The following is a 14,680-nucleotide window of genomic DNA, read 5'->3' as shown; positions in this document are numbered from 1 at the left end:
ACAGGGAGTTAGGGGACAGACTGGCCAACGGTTCTCAATGGCAGACATGCTGCTCACACACTCGGGGATAGTGTCAGAGATGGATCCGCTTGTCATCAACCAGCCCCAGCTCTCATTTAATGGAACCGTCAGTCAGTGAGGAGAATATAGCCAACAGACAGAGGTCAGAGAGCTCATCGCTGCTAAATGACACTGCTCCACGAGAAATCCCCACACCATTATCATCATAGGCAGTCCCTCGAATCGAGGATGACTTGCTTCCATGTCAAAAAGTTCACAGGTGTTTCAATGATGGACCTAAAATTCCAGGTCCGAACTAAATCTTGAAGGGTGGAAGATGCCTGTGTTTAGATTTTTTTAACGTGTGGTGACCGTTGCACACCAGCCACCACACGGGCTTGACAGAGCTAGGTCTTGGTCCAGTAGCACACCACACCATGTTACAATTCATTCACAGTTCATTTCCAGCACCTTCCCTACCTGTTCAATATTGTACTGAAATAAGCCCATTAGGAGCTGCAGTAGGCCATTTATAAGAACATAAGAACATAAGAAATAGGAGCAGGAGTCGGCCTTACGGCCCCTTGAGCCTGCTCCGCCATTCAATAAGACCATGGCTGATCTGATCATGGACTCAGCTCCACTTCCCTGCCTGCTCCCCATAACCCATAACCCTTTACTCCCTTATCACTCAATCTGTCTATCTCCGCCTTAAATATATTCAATGACCCAGCCTCCACAGCTCTCTGGGGCAGAGAATTCCATAGATTTACAACCCTCTGAGAGAAGAAATTCCTCCTCGTCTCAGTTTTAAATGGGCGACTCCTTATTCTGAGACTATGTCCCCTAGCTTTAGTTTCCCGAGTGGAAATATTCTCTCTGCGTCCACCTTGTCGAGCCCCCTCATTATCTTACATGTGTCAATAAGATCACCTCTCATTCTTCTGAACTCCAATGTGTATTGGCCCAACCTACCAACCCCCTCATCTCTGGAATCAACCTAGTGAACCTTCTCTGAACAGCCTCCAATGCAAATATATCCCTCCTTAAATATGGAGAACAAAACTGCACACAATACTCATGGTGTGGCCTCACCAATACCCTGTACAGTTGTAGCATATCATCTCTGCTTTTATACTCTATCCCCCTTGCAATAAAGGCCAACATTCCATTTGCCTTCCCGATTACTTGCTGTACCTGCATGCTAACTTTTTGTGTTTCATGCAAAAGAACACCCAGGTTCCTCTGTACTACAGCAGTTTGCAATTTGCAATTTTTCTCCATTTAAATTTTAATTTGCTTTTCTATTTTTTCTGCAAAAGTGGATAACCTCACATTGTTCTACATTATACTCCATCTGCCAAAATTTTTGCCTACTCACTTAGCCTATCTATATCCCTTTATAGATTTTTTGTGTCCTCACAATTTACTTTCCCACCCATCTTTGTATCATCAGCAAACTTGGCTATATTACACGCAGCCCCTTCAACCAAATCATTAATGTAGATTGTAAATAGTTGAGGACCCAGCACTGATTCATGCAGCACCCCACTACTTACTGTTTGCCAATGACTCATTTTTCCTGACACTTTGTTTTCTGTTAGTTAGCCAATCCTCTCTCCATGCTAATCTATTACCCCCAACCCTGTGAACTTTTATCTTGTGTAGTAACCTCTTATGTGGCACCTTATCGAATGCCTTCTGGAAATCCAAATGCACCACATCCACTGGTTCCACTTTATCCACCCTGCTTGTTACGTCTTCAAAGAACTCCAGCAAATTTGTCAAACATGATTTCCCTTTCATAAAATCATGTTGACTCTGCTTGATTGAACCATGCTTTTCCAAATGTTCCGCTACTGATTCCTTAATAATGGACTCCAGCATTTTCCCAACGACAGATGTTAGGCTAACTGGTCTATAGTTTCTTGCTTTTTGTCTGCCTCCTTTTTGAAATAGAGGCTTTACATTTGCGGTTTTCCAATCTGCTGGACCATCCTAGAATCCAGGGAACCTATCTAAATCTCTTATCTACCCTGTTAGTTACAAAGACATGCAGTAAGAGTTACAGATGGATGATGTCTGAGGGTGGTTTATAAAGATCAGAACACTGTCTGGTTTAGTCTGACCCCACAGTGGGACAGTATAATGGAGAACAAGTCTGTGGGAGGATTTGTAAAGCTCAGAGCACGGTTTGGCATAGCCTGGAACTCGGGGTTTTTTCTGAATCTGGAAGATTCCTTCTCCTGTGTGAAGTGTTTTGCCAGATAACCAGATACAGTCATTGGACCAGATAACGTTCGCACTGTTCCAGTTGATGCATTTTAACTCATATCATTCCCCAAAGATTTGCCAAACCTGCTGAAACTAAAGAAGAGTGATGTGGCTGAGGGAAGATACAAAGATATTAAAATGGGCAAAGCAGATTGCCCTAACTGCAGATGAAACTGAACAATACATGGCCACACATTGTGTAAGCAGAGAACATGCATTGCAATAACACGCTAATACAATGATGGTGCTTTCCTTTCTGGTGAACAGACCTGTAATAATCTGATCTCTGTCACTCAGTCTAACGCTGAAGGTCCCTCTGTAATAGGATCACTCACTGAATTACACTCTGAGTTTAATTATTATAATTACTGGCTGTTGCTTAAGGTGATTGATTGGAATTGTTGAAATGTTGCTTCTGACTGTACACTGCAATGTGCTGAATAAACTCAGTCAGATAACAGGCTTGTACTGTGTGTGGAGTTATTGCTGAACTCCATTATATACATTGCCCCCATAATCTCTACACTCACACACTGAGGGTGAGGCACCGTTGTAAGATTAAAAGTGTTTAGTAATGATAAAATTGATTCTGTATATATAAATATAAATGTTAAAAGTGTAGATTATATGGAAAGGCTGCAGTGTTGAAAGATACAAAATGGATGACTTCCCCAAATTCATGTCTCCATGGCTTTGAAATTCACCAAACTTGAAAAGGTGTTAATTGGAAAGCCATTAACCTAATCAAGGAATGGCACTAGCCCTCCAGACAGACACATGTATGAGGAGAAGCTAATCAGGAATGGCCCTGGAACCAACATCCAATCCTGAGGCTTTCTGAGAAACAATGGCCTCCAGGGGTATAATGTCAAGCCAAAGATTGCTGGGTCTCTTCTCTTTTGTTAAGCACACGGTGAAAGCAGGATCTTCCTCTACAGACAAAGAAGCAGGCCATGTGCTTTGCCAGAGGGAAGTAAAGTATACGTTTTTTATTGTAACATCATTGTATCTGTTGTAACTAAGTAGATCAGTGGCATAGCTGACGACTGCTGATAGATGTGCATGTGTGTATTTAATAAACTATTCCAAATTGTTTTAAAAGAATCGCTTTTGCTGTCAATTTCATGGCAGAGATTTAGAAATTTCACAAAATTGGGGGCTCGTCCAAGATCTAGCGAGACAGCTTTTGATCATTCTTTTGAACAATTGTAAATCTTGGGAGTTGTGATTTAACCTGTTGCAAAGTGTAAACTATAAACTTTTAAACGGATCGGGAGAAGTTGCATCTTAAGGAACAGTTGTCTCGATAGTTGGAACTGTTTAAATGGGGATCTATCAGTAGTTAAATTCAAAAGAAGGGATCGGTCATGTACAAAAACCAGCTAAAGGTATACAGGTAGTCTAGGAGGAGAAAGTATACGAAAAGGTATCTATAAAGGACAGTTTCAGGCACAGGCACCATACTTCCGTAAGGGCCAACATGCGTCCTTTGGGGAGCTCATGGCATTTATCCAGGACAAAGTAAATCAAGGAGAGCTAAGGCCAAAACAGGCAAACAGTCTCTTGGCATACATCGCACATTACTGCACTTGGAGAGATGAGGAATTAATGAGGCAAAAGAGATTCAAAGTTTAAAGGAAGTGATACAAGATTTAAAAGACCAAAGGGCAAAAGAGATACAAGATTTAAAAGAATTGCAAGTAAAAGAGGTTCAACTAAACGAAATAGAGATTCAAAATATAAAAGAACAAAAGGAAGCCTTCAACTTATTTGGCAGTTAAAGGAGGGAGAAATACAGCATTTGAGACAAGAAATTGATCGATTAAACCAAGGTATTAGGCAATTGCAAAGGGGGGCTGAACTGGCAGCTTCATTGCTACAGCAACAAATCCTTTCAAATTTAAATGCCACAGCAGCCGTCGTTGAAGCAAATGAAAACAAATTAAAGTAAAAAAAATATAAATTGTAAAACTTGGGGCTCCGGCAAGAGGTAGAAGATACTAGGGGTCATTACGGGAAGTGATTAAGCAATCACATAGGGAGGCAGACCACTCCCGGTGCCAACTAGAAATAGCGAGGCTAAAAAGTAAATTAGGGGAGTAGCAGGCCCTGGTATCTGCAGTAACAGAGACAACAGAAGGGGACAAGGAGGAGACAGATTGGGAAGAGGAAGGCAATCAGGATGGTGGTGAAGGATGGGATACCTTGGAGACACCAGGGCCAACCGTAGCAGTAGTAACCACTTCTTTATGACGTAATGCACATGGTCACATCACCAGCAACCATACCGACTCACGGCCCATATCTGGTGGGTAGCCACGAGTTGGGGCCCACTAATGGTGGGGACGACCCACTGGGAGTTAACAGGAATTGGGTAAATTTCAGGAGAAGTCACCCCATGTTAGAAGAGAGAGACTTAAATGGGTCCTTCTCTTGGCCTGTTCCACTTCCCTAAAAGATAATCTGCCAGATGCAGTCTCCCAGCCTGGCACAGAGGCCGATGCAGTCATGACCAAGATCCTAAACCATTTAGGAATCCAAAACTTAAACTTAGTGGCTCTGCTTAATCAGACCAAGCAGCGCCCAGAAGAGATGCCTAGAGCCTTCAGTAATTGCCTTAACGATATCTGTGAATGTACCCAGAACCAGGCACCTGGAAATGCTGCAGTAGGAAAGAATTAGGAACAATTTAAATCAATGTTCCTGACCCAACTCCACTCTTTAGTGAAAACCACCTGGGCAGAGCCATGAGGCCCACCAATCAGTGGACAGATATAGAGACCAGTGCTCAAATAGCCTGGGAGGTAGTAAAAGACCAGTTAAAGGTGAAGTCACCACCCACTGTGGAGGGATCTAGGTGTTACCCCTTTAAGGGACAATGCTTTAATTGTAAGAAGGTAAGCCACCCAGCAAAAGACTGCAGCAGACCCAGACCGGACAATGATGCAACACAGAGATACCTCCCGAGGGACAGATCAACGATTGAACCAGTTGATAACCCTCATGAAAGCCCAAATTGGCACGGGGGGATGCAAAATCATTTACAGGTGCACACAATCGCTGATGCACACACATTAGAAAGACCCCCTCAAGGATGCACCCTATGATGAGATTTGGCCCCCAAAAATTGGTCGGAAGCGGGGTTCCGACGTGATGGTAGCGGGAGACTAGTAGTCCTTTCGGCAGCAGATTATGCTTATCGATACTGGTTCAGCCATTACCATCATCCACACCCCATACCCTAAACACCTTGCAGCGGCAGGCAAGGATTGTATGACCATGCTGTGGTACGGGCTGGTCACTTTGACCCCTCCCCCTGCGTTTGTCGCCAAGATACAGAAGAAGCTGGTAGACTTCTTCTGAATAACAGGAAGCACTGGGTCTCTGCCACAGACTTGAGTCTCCCGCTTAGGGAGGGCGGTCAGTCGTTGGTGTGCGTCAGCAGCCAGCTAGCGACTTTCCGTCTTCAGACCCTGCAGAGATACCTTTACGTTGAGCCCCCTCCTAGGTGGCGTGCTCTGGCGACGTATTTCTTCCGCCAGCAGCACGGCCTCAACTACGACATGCAGCTCCTGTTTGTGAGCCTGGGGGGCGTCAGGACCGCCGTCCAGGAGCTGCCTGTCTTTTACCAGGAACTCATCAGGGTCTGGAACAAAGTCTCCACAAAGCGCAGCTCTCCACCGGCTGGAGTGGCGGCTGTCCTGCAGGAGCCGCTGCTCGGGAATCCGTACCTCCACGACCGAGGTTTCAGGTGGCAGTCGAACGAGAGGGCTGTGGCTGGCGAGGTGACCAGGGTCAGGGACCTGCTCGATGGCGGAGGAGTGGGCTGGACGACACCAGACATGCTGGCACGGCGCGTAAATTCGGCCGATGTCCGCCGCACGGCCGATGCCATCAAGTCGCTAAAACAGGTCTGGGCCCTGACTCCGTTAGGTGTGTCGAGGAGGCTCAAGCACGTGGGGAGATCCCGTCCGAACTGACCCCCGTCCGGACGGAATTCCTCATCGGCGCCAAACACTGGAACCTCCCTCGGGAGCCGGCGCCTCACAACTTGAGCCGTCTCGGGGAAATCCCCTCCGTGACTTTCAGTTCCGCGCGGAGGGGTTTCCTGTACGGGCTGCTCCTGCACACTCTCAACCTTGCCATCCTCGCCTGCCGTCCGGACACGCCATGGCGTACCATCTTGCCGTCCGGAGGAGGCGGGGGTCCCCGATGGAGTGCACTCTACGCGGGAGTCCTCCCACTATTTATCGGGGACTTGGCATGGAGGGTGGTGCACGGAGCAGTCCCGTGCAACAAATTTTTAAGCCGGTTCATGGGCTCCCAGGCCGCCTGCAATTTCTGCGGTCTGGAAGAATCCGTATTCCATGTTTTTATTGAATGCACAAGGTTGCAGCCCCTGTTCCATTATTTAAAGGGGCTGCTCCTAAAATTCTGGCTGCACTTCAGTCCCACTCTCCTGATCTTTGGGCACCCTGTGCGGAGGGGAGCGGGTAGGTCCGAGGGCCTCCTCGTAGGACTGCTCCTGGGCACGGCCAAGGGTGCCATCAGCGGTCCAGGCAGCGGGCGGTCGAGGGGGTCATTCAGCCTGACTGCCTGCCTCTCTTCCGCTCTTACATCCGGGCCAGGGTGTCCCTAGAGATGGAGCACGCGGTGTCCACCGGTACGCTCGCGGCCTTCCGCGAGAGGTGGGCACCGGAGGGACTGAAGTGCATTATTACCCCCGGCAACCAAATTTTAATTTGATTTTACGTTTTAAAGTTTAATTTGTTTTAACTGCCGGGTTTTAGTGTCCTCCTCCCCTTTTATAGGGGGCACTTGTGTGTGTGTGTGTATATATATATATATATATGTGTTTTAGCGCCCAAAAAACCCCCAAAAAACTACAAGAAAATACAAAAAACCCCCCAAAAAAACAAAAAAGGACCTGGAAAAATGGTTGGAGTGTCCCCCAGATTGGGGGCATTTGTTTTAACTGGTTAATTTTGTTTACCTCAAAAGAGTTGTATGACCCTGCTGTGGTACCGGCTGGTCACTTTGACTCCTCCCCCTGCGTTTGTCACCAAGATACAGAAGAAGTTGGTGGACTTCTTCTGGAACAACAGGAAGCACTGGGTCTCTGCCGCGGTCTTGAATCTCCCGCTTAGGGAGGGCGGTCAGTCGTTGGTGTGCGTCAGCGCCCAGCTCGCGACTTTCCGTCTTCAGACCCTGCAGAGATACCTTTACGTTGAGCCCCCTCCTAGGTGGCGTGTGCTGGCGACGTATTTCTTCCGCCAGCAGCACAGCTTCAACTACGACACGCAGCTCCTGTTTGTGAGCTCGGGGGACATCAGGACCGCCGTCCAGGGGCTGCCAGTCTTTTACCAGGAACTCATCAGGGTCTGGAACAAAGTCTCCACCAAGCGCAGCTCTCCACCGGCTGTCCTGCAGGAGCCGCTGCTCGGGAATCCGTACCTCTACGACCGAGGTTTCAGGTGGCAGTCGGACGAGAGGGCTGTGGCTGGTGAGGTGACCAGGGTCAGGGACATCCTCGATGGCAGAGGAGCGGGCTGGATGGCAGCCAGACAGAGCTGAGTCCACGGCCAGATCAGCCATGATCTTGTTGAATTGCGGAGCAGGCTCGAGGGGCTAGATGGCCTACTCCTGTTCCTAATTCTTATGTTCTTATGTTATGTTCAGACACGCTGGCTCGGCGCCTAAATTCGGCCGACGACGGCCGCGCGGCCGATGCCATCGAGTCGCTCAAAACAGCTCTGGGCCCTGACTCTGTTAGGTGTGTCGAGGAGGCTCAAGCTCGTTGGGAGATCCCGTCCGAACTGACCCCCGTCCGGACGGAATTCCTCATCGGCTCCAAACCCGGAACCTCCCTTGGGAGCCGGCACCTCACAACTTGAGCTGCATCGGGGAAATCCCCTCCGTGCCTTTCAGTTCTGCGCGGAGGGGTTTCCTGTACAGGCTGCTCCTGCACACTCTCAACCTTACCATCCTCGTCTGCCGTCCGGACACGCCATGGCGTACCATCTTGCCGTCTGGAGGAGGCGGGGGTCCCCGATGGAGTGCACTCTACGCGAGAGTCCTCCCACTATTTATCGGGGACTTAGCCTGGAGGGTGGTGCACGGAGCAGTCCCATGCAATAAATTTTTAAGTCGGTTCACGGGCTCCCAGGCCGCCTGCAATTTCTGCGGTCTGGAAGAGTCCGTGTTCCACGTTTTTATTGAATGTACGAGGTTGCAGCCCCTGTTCCATTATTTAAAGGGGCTGCTCCTCAATTTCTGGCTGCACTTCAGTCCCACTCTCCTGATCTTTGGGCACCCTGTGCGGAGGGGAGCGGGTAGGTCCGAGGGCCTCCTCGTAGGACTGCTCCTGGGCACGGCCAAGGGGGCCATCAGCCGGTCCAGGCAGCGGGCGGTTGAGGGGGTCGTTCAGCCTGACTGCCTGCCTCTCTTCTGTGCTTACATCCGAACCAGGGTGTCCCTAGAGATGGAGCACGCGGTGTCCACCGGTACGATCGCGGCCTTCCGCGAGAGGTGGGCACCAGGAGGGACTGGAGTGCATTATTACCCCCGGTAACCAAATTTTAATTTGATTTTATATGTTTTAAAGTTTAATTTGTTTTAATTGCCAGTTTTAGTGTCCCCCTCTCCTTTTATAGGGGGCACTTGTAAAGTATATGGTTTTAATGCCCCCCCCAAAAAATCACAAAAAACCCCAAAAAACATTAAAAAAAATAAAGGGGCAGTTAAAAGTGTCTGGAGTGTCACCCAGATCGGGGGGCACTTGATCTAATGTTTATTTTGTTCCCCCCCCAAAAGAGATGTATGACCCTTAAAGGGTTTAATGGTGATACAACCACCGCATATGCACCGCATATACACCGCAGGCACCCTGACCTGCGAGAGAACACCTCCCCAGGTCGGGCTATAAAAGAGCTGGAGCAGTAGGCCTGGAACATCGTGGCCCCCTGACCTGCGAGAGAACACCTCCCCAGGTCGAGCTATAAAAGAGCTGGAGCATACCACGACAACTTCCAGCACGAGCGGCTCCATGTGTGTGACGGCTTAGAGGTGGGTGACTGGGTGATGTCATCAAAACCCAGGTAGTCATTTGGAGCGTGGGTAGGAACATTGGCGGGGCCCAGGTACAGCAGAGGAGCGCGAAGGTCGGGGCAGATGAGCGGTGAGAGATCACGGCGGAGGTGCAGCGAATGCTTGTGGCGGAGGAGCGGCGAGAGATCATGGCGGAGATGCGGCGAATTATTGTGGCGGAGGAGCGGCGAGAGATCGTGGCGGAGGTGCAGTGAATGAGGCTACGGGGCCCAGAAGAGCCGAGGGCCCAGAGGCAGCACGGGCCAGTCCACATTGCGGTATGTGTGCGCACTAGGTCAGTGCAGCAGAGCAGGTCTCCAGTCGTCCTGGTTTACCTTTACCACTGGATTAAGGCCTAGCTCTGTCAATCCCGTGTGGTGGCTGGTGTGCAACGGTCACTACACGTTAAAAAAATCCACGCACAGGCATCTTCCACCCCTTCAATTGGAGTTCAGGACTGGAATACCGGGTCCTTCATTGAAACATCTGTGAACTCGTGGAAACAAGTCATCCTCGTTCGAGGGACTGCCTATGATGATGATGATACAGGGAACTTCAGTTGGGAGGCCTCACCTGTAATGTCCCAGCACTGATGCTGATGACCACCCCGACGGAAGAGGAATCATAGGGACTGATGAGTTGGATCAGTATGGCGCAGTAATAGATTACAATCGGGACTGTGTTTGGATGGGATTGAGAGATAATGCAAGAGATGAGGAGAAACTTCTTCACTCAGAGAGTTGTTAACCTGTGGAATTCCCTGCTGCAGAGAGTCGTTGATGCCAGTTCATTGGATATATTCAAGAGGGAGTTAACCCTTACGGCTAAAGGGATCAAGGGGTATGGAGAGAAAGCGGGAAAGGGGTACTGAGGTGAATGATCAGCCATGATCTTATTGAATGGTGGTGCATGCTCGAAGGGCCGAATGGCCTACTCCTGCACCTATATTCTATGTTTCTATGAATTCTCTATCCACGCCAGTACATTACCCCCAATACCATGTGCTTTGATTTTGCACATCAATCTCTTATGTGGGACCTTGTCAAAGGCCTTTTGAAAGTCCAAATACACCACATCCACTGGTTCTCCCTTGTCCACTCTACTAGTTACATCCTCAAAAAAGTCCAGAAGATTTGTCAAGCATGATTTCCCTTTCATAAATCCATGCTGACTTGGACCGATCCTGTCACTGCTTTTCAAATGCGCTGCTATTTCATTCTTAATAATTGATTCCAACATTTTCCCCACTACTGATGTCAGGCTAACCGGTCTATAATTTCCCGTTTTCTCTCTCCCTACTTTTTTAAAAAGTGGTGTTACATTAGCTACCCTCCAGTCCATAGGAATGGATTCAGAGTCAATAGACTGTTGGAAAATGATCACCAATGCATCCACTATTTCTAGGGCCACCTCCTTAAGTACTCTGGGTGCAGACAATTAGGCCCCGGAGATTTGTCAGCCTTCAATCCCATCAATTTCTCCAACACAATTTCCTGCCTAATAAGGATATCCTTCAGTTCCTCCTTCTCATTAGACCCTCAGTCTCCTAGTACATCCGGAAGGTCAGTTGTGTCTTCCTTCGTGAAGACAGAACCAAATTTGCTCAACTGGTCTGCCATTTCTTTGTTCCCCATTATTAATTCACCTGAGTCCGACTGCAAGGGACATACGTTTGTCTTCACTCATCTTTTTCTCTTCACATATCTATAGAAGCTTTTGCAGTCAGTTTTTATGTTCCCGGCAAGCTTCCTCTCGTACTCTATTTTCCCGCTCCTAATTAAACCCTTTGTCCTCCTGTGCTGAATTCTAAATTTCTCCCAGTCCTCAGGCTTGCTGCTTTTTCTGGCCAATTTATATCCCTCTTCCTTGGATCTAACACTATCCTTAATTTCCCTTGTTAGCCACGGTTGAGCCACCTTCCCTGTTTTATTTTTACTCCAGACAGGGATGTTCAACTGTTGAAGTTCATCCATGTGAACGATAAATGTTTGCCATTGCCTATTCACAGTCAACCCTTTAAGTATCATTTGCCAGTCTATTCTAGCCAATTGACGCCTCATGCCTTCGAAGTTAGCTTTCCTTAAGTTTAGGACCCTAGTTTCTGAATTAACTGTGTCACTCTCCAACTTAATAAAGAATTCTACCATATTATGGTCACTCTTCCCCAAGGGGCCTCGCACAACAAGATTGCCAATTAGTCCCTTCTCATTACAGTATAGGATGGCCAGCTCCCCAGCTGGTTCCTCGACATATTGGTCGAGAAAACCATCCCTAATCATCATCAGGAAATTCTCCTCTACCGCATTGCTACCAGTTTGGTTAGCCCAATCTCTCTGTAAATTAAAGTCACCCATGATAACTGCTGTACCTTTATTGCACACATCCCTTATTTCTTGTTTGATGCTGTCCCCAATCTCACTACTACAATTTGGTGGCATGTACACAACTCCCACCAGCGTTTTCTGCCCTTTGGTATACCGCAGCTTCACCCATATGGATTCCACATCATCCAAGCTAATGCCCTTCCTTACTATTGTATTCATTTCCTCTTTAACCAGCAACGCCAACCCGCCTCCTTTTCCTCTCTGTCTATCCTTCCTAAATGTTGAATACCCCTGGATGTTGAGTTGCCAGTCTTGGTCACCCTGGAGCCATGTCTCTGTGATGCCAATTACATCATATCCATTAGCTGCTATCTGCGCAGTTAATTCGTCCACCTTATTCCGAATACTCCTCGCATTGAGCCACAGAGCCTTCAGGCTTGTCTTTCTAATACACTTTGCCCCTTTAGAATTTTGGTTAATGTGGCCCTTTTTGTTTTTTGCCTTGGGATTCCCTGGCATCCACTTTTACTATTCTCCTTTCTATCTTTTGCCTCTGTCTCCCTTTTATGTCCCTCTACCTCCCTGCATAGGTTCCAGTCCCCCTGCCATATTAGTTTAACTCCTCCCCAACAGCACTAGCAAACACTCCCCCCAATTGCAGGCCATCCGGTTTGTACTGATCCCACCTCCCCCAGAACTGGTTCCAATGCCCCAGGAATTTGAATCCTCCCTTCTGCACCACTCCTCAAGCCACGTATTCATAGAAACATAGACATAGAAAATAGGTGCAGGAGTAGGCCATTCGGCCCTTCAAGCCTGCACCGCCATTCAATGAGTTCATGGCTGAACATGCAACTTCAGTACCCCATTCCTGCTTTCTCGCCATACCCCTTGATCCCCCTAGTAGTAAGGACTTCATCTAACTCCTTTTTGAATATATTTAGTGAATTGGCCTCAACAACCCTCTGCGGCAGAGAATTCCACAGGTTCACCACACTCTGGGTGAAGAAGTTTCTCCTCATCTCGGTCCTAAATGGCTTACCCCTTATCCTTAGACTGTGACCCCTGGTTCTGGACTTTCCCAACATTGGGAACATTCTTCCTGCATCTAACCTGTCCAAACCCATCAGAATTTTAAACGTTTTTATGAGGTCCCCTCTCATTCTTCTGAACTCCAGTGAATACAAGCCTAGTTGATAGTCTTTCTTGATAGGTCAGTCCCGCCATCTCGGGAATCAGTCTGGTGAACCTTCGTTGCACTCCCTCAATAACAAGAATGTCCTTCCTCAGGTTAGGAGACCAAAACTGTACACAATACTCCAGGTGTGGCCTCACCAAGGCCCTGTACAACTGTAGCAACACCTCCCTGCCCCTGTACTCAAATCCCCTTGCTATGAAGGCCAACATGCCATTTGCTTTCTTAGCCGCCTGCTGTACCTGCATGCCAACCTTCAATCACTGATGTACCATGACACCCAGGTCTCGTTGCACCTCCCCTTTTCCTAATCTTTCACCATTCAGATAATAGTCTGTCTCTCTGTTTTTACCACCAAAGTGGATAACCTCACATTTATCCACATTATACTTCATCTGCCATGCATTTGCCCACTCACCTAACCTATCCAAGTCGCTCTGCAGCCTCATAGCATCCTCCTCGCAGCTCACACTGCCACCCAACTTAGTGTCATCCGCAAATTTGGAGATACTACATTTAATCCCCTCGTCTAAATCGTTAATGTACAGTGTAAACAGCTGGGGCCCCAGCACAGAACCTTGCGGTACCCCACTAGTCACTGCCTGCCATTCTGAAAAGTCCCCATTTACTCCTACTCTTTGCTTCCTGTCTGACAACCAGTTCTCAATCCATGTCAGCACACTACCCCCAATCCCATGTGCTTTAACTTTGCACATTAATCTCTTGTGTGGAACCTTGTCGAAAGCCTTCTGAAAGTCCAAATAGACCACATCAACTGGTTCTCCCTTGTCCACTCAACTGGAAACATCCTCAAAAAATTCCAGAAGATTTGTCAAGCATGATTTCCCTTTCACAAATCCATGCTGACTTGAACCTATCATGTCACCTCTTTCCAAATGCGCTGCTATGACAGCCTTAATAATTGATTCCAACATTTTACCCACTACCGATGTCAGGCTGACCGGTCTATAATTCCCTGTTTTCTCTCTCCCTTCTTTTTTAAAAAGTGGGGTTACATTGGTTACCCTCCACTCGATAGAAACTGATACAGAGTCAATGGAATGTTGGAAAATGACTGTCAATGCATCCGCTATTTCCAAGGCCACATCCTTAAGTACTCTGGATTGCAGTCCATCAGGCCCTGGGGATTTATCAGCCTTCAGTCCCATCAATTTCCCCAACACAATTTCCCGATGAATAAGGATTTCCCTCAGTTCCTCCTCCTTACCAGACCCTCTGACCCCTTTTATATCCGGAAGGTTGTTTGTGTCCTCCTTAGTGAATACCGAACCAAAGTACTTGTTCAATTGGTCCGCCATTTCTTTGTTCCCCGTTATGACTTCCCCTGATTCTGACTGCAGGGGACCTATGTTTGTCTTTACTAACCTTTTTCTCATAACGTATCTATAGAAAATTTTGCAATCCGTCTTAATGTTCCCTGCAAGCTTCTTCTCGTACTCCATTTTCCCTGCCCTAATCAAACCCTTTGTCCTCCTCTGCTGTGTTCTAAATTTTTCCCAGTCCCCGGGTTCGCTGCTATTTCTGGCCAATTTGTATGCCACTTCCTTGGCTTTAATACTATCCCTGATTTCCCTTGATAGCCACGGTTGAGCCACCTTCCCTTTTTTATTTTTACACCAGACAGGAATGTACAATTGTTGTAGTTCATCCATGCGGTCTCTAAATGTCTGCCATTGTCCATCCACAGTCAACCCCTTAAGTATCATTCGCCAATCTATCCTAGCCAATTCACGCCTCATGCCTTCAAAGTTACCCTTCTTTAAGTTCTGGACCATGGTCT

Source organism: Pristiophorus japonicus, chromosome 5 (assembly GCF_044704955.1).
Source record: "Pristiophorus japonicus isolate sPriJap1 chromosome 5, sPriJap1.hap1, whole genome shotgun sequence".
Lineage (NCBI taxonomy): Eukaryota > Metazoa > Chordata > Chondrichthyes > Pristiophoridae > Pristiophorus > Pristiophorus japonicus.
The sequence above is the reverse complement of the archived record's forward strand: the minus strand, read 5'-3'. Positions refer to the sequence as shown.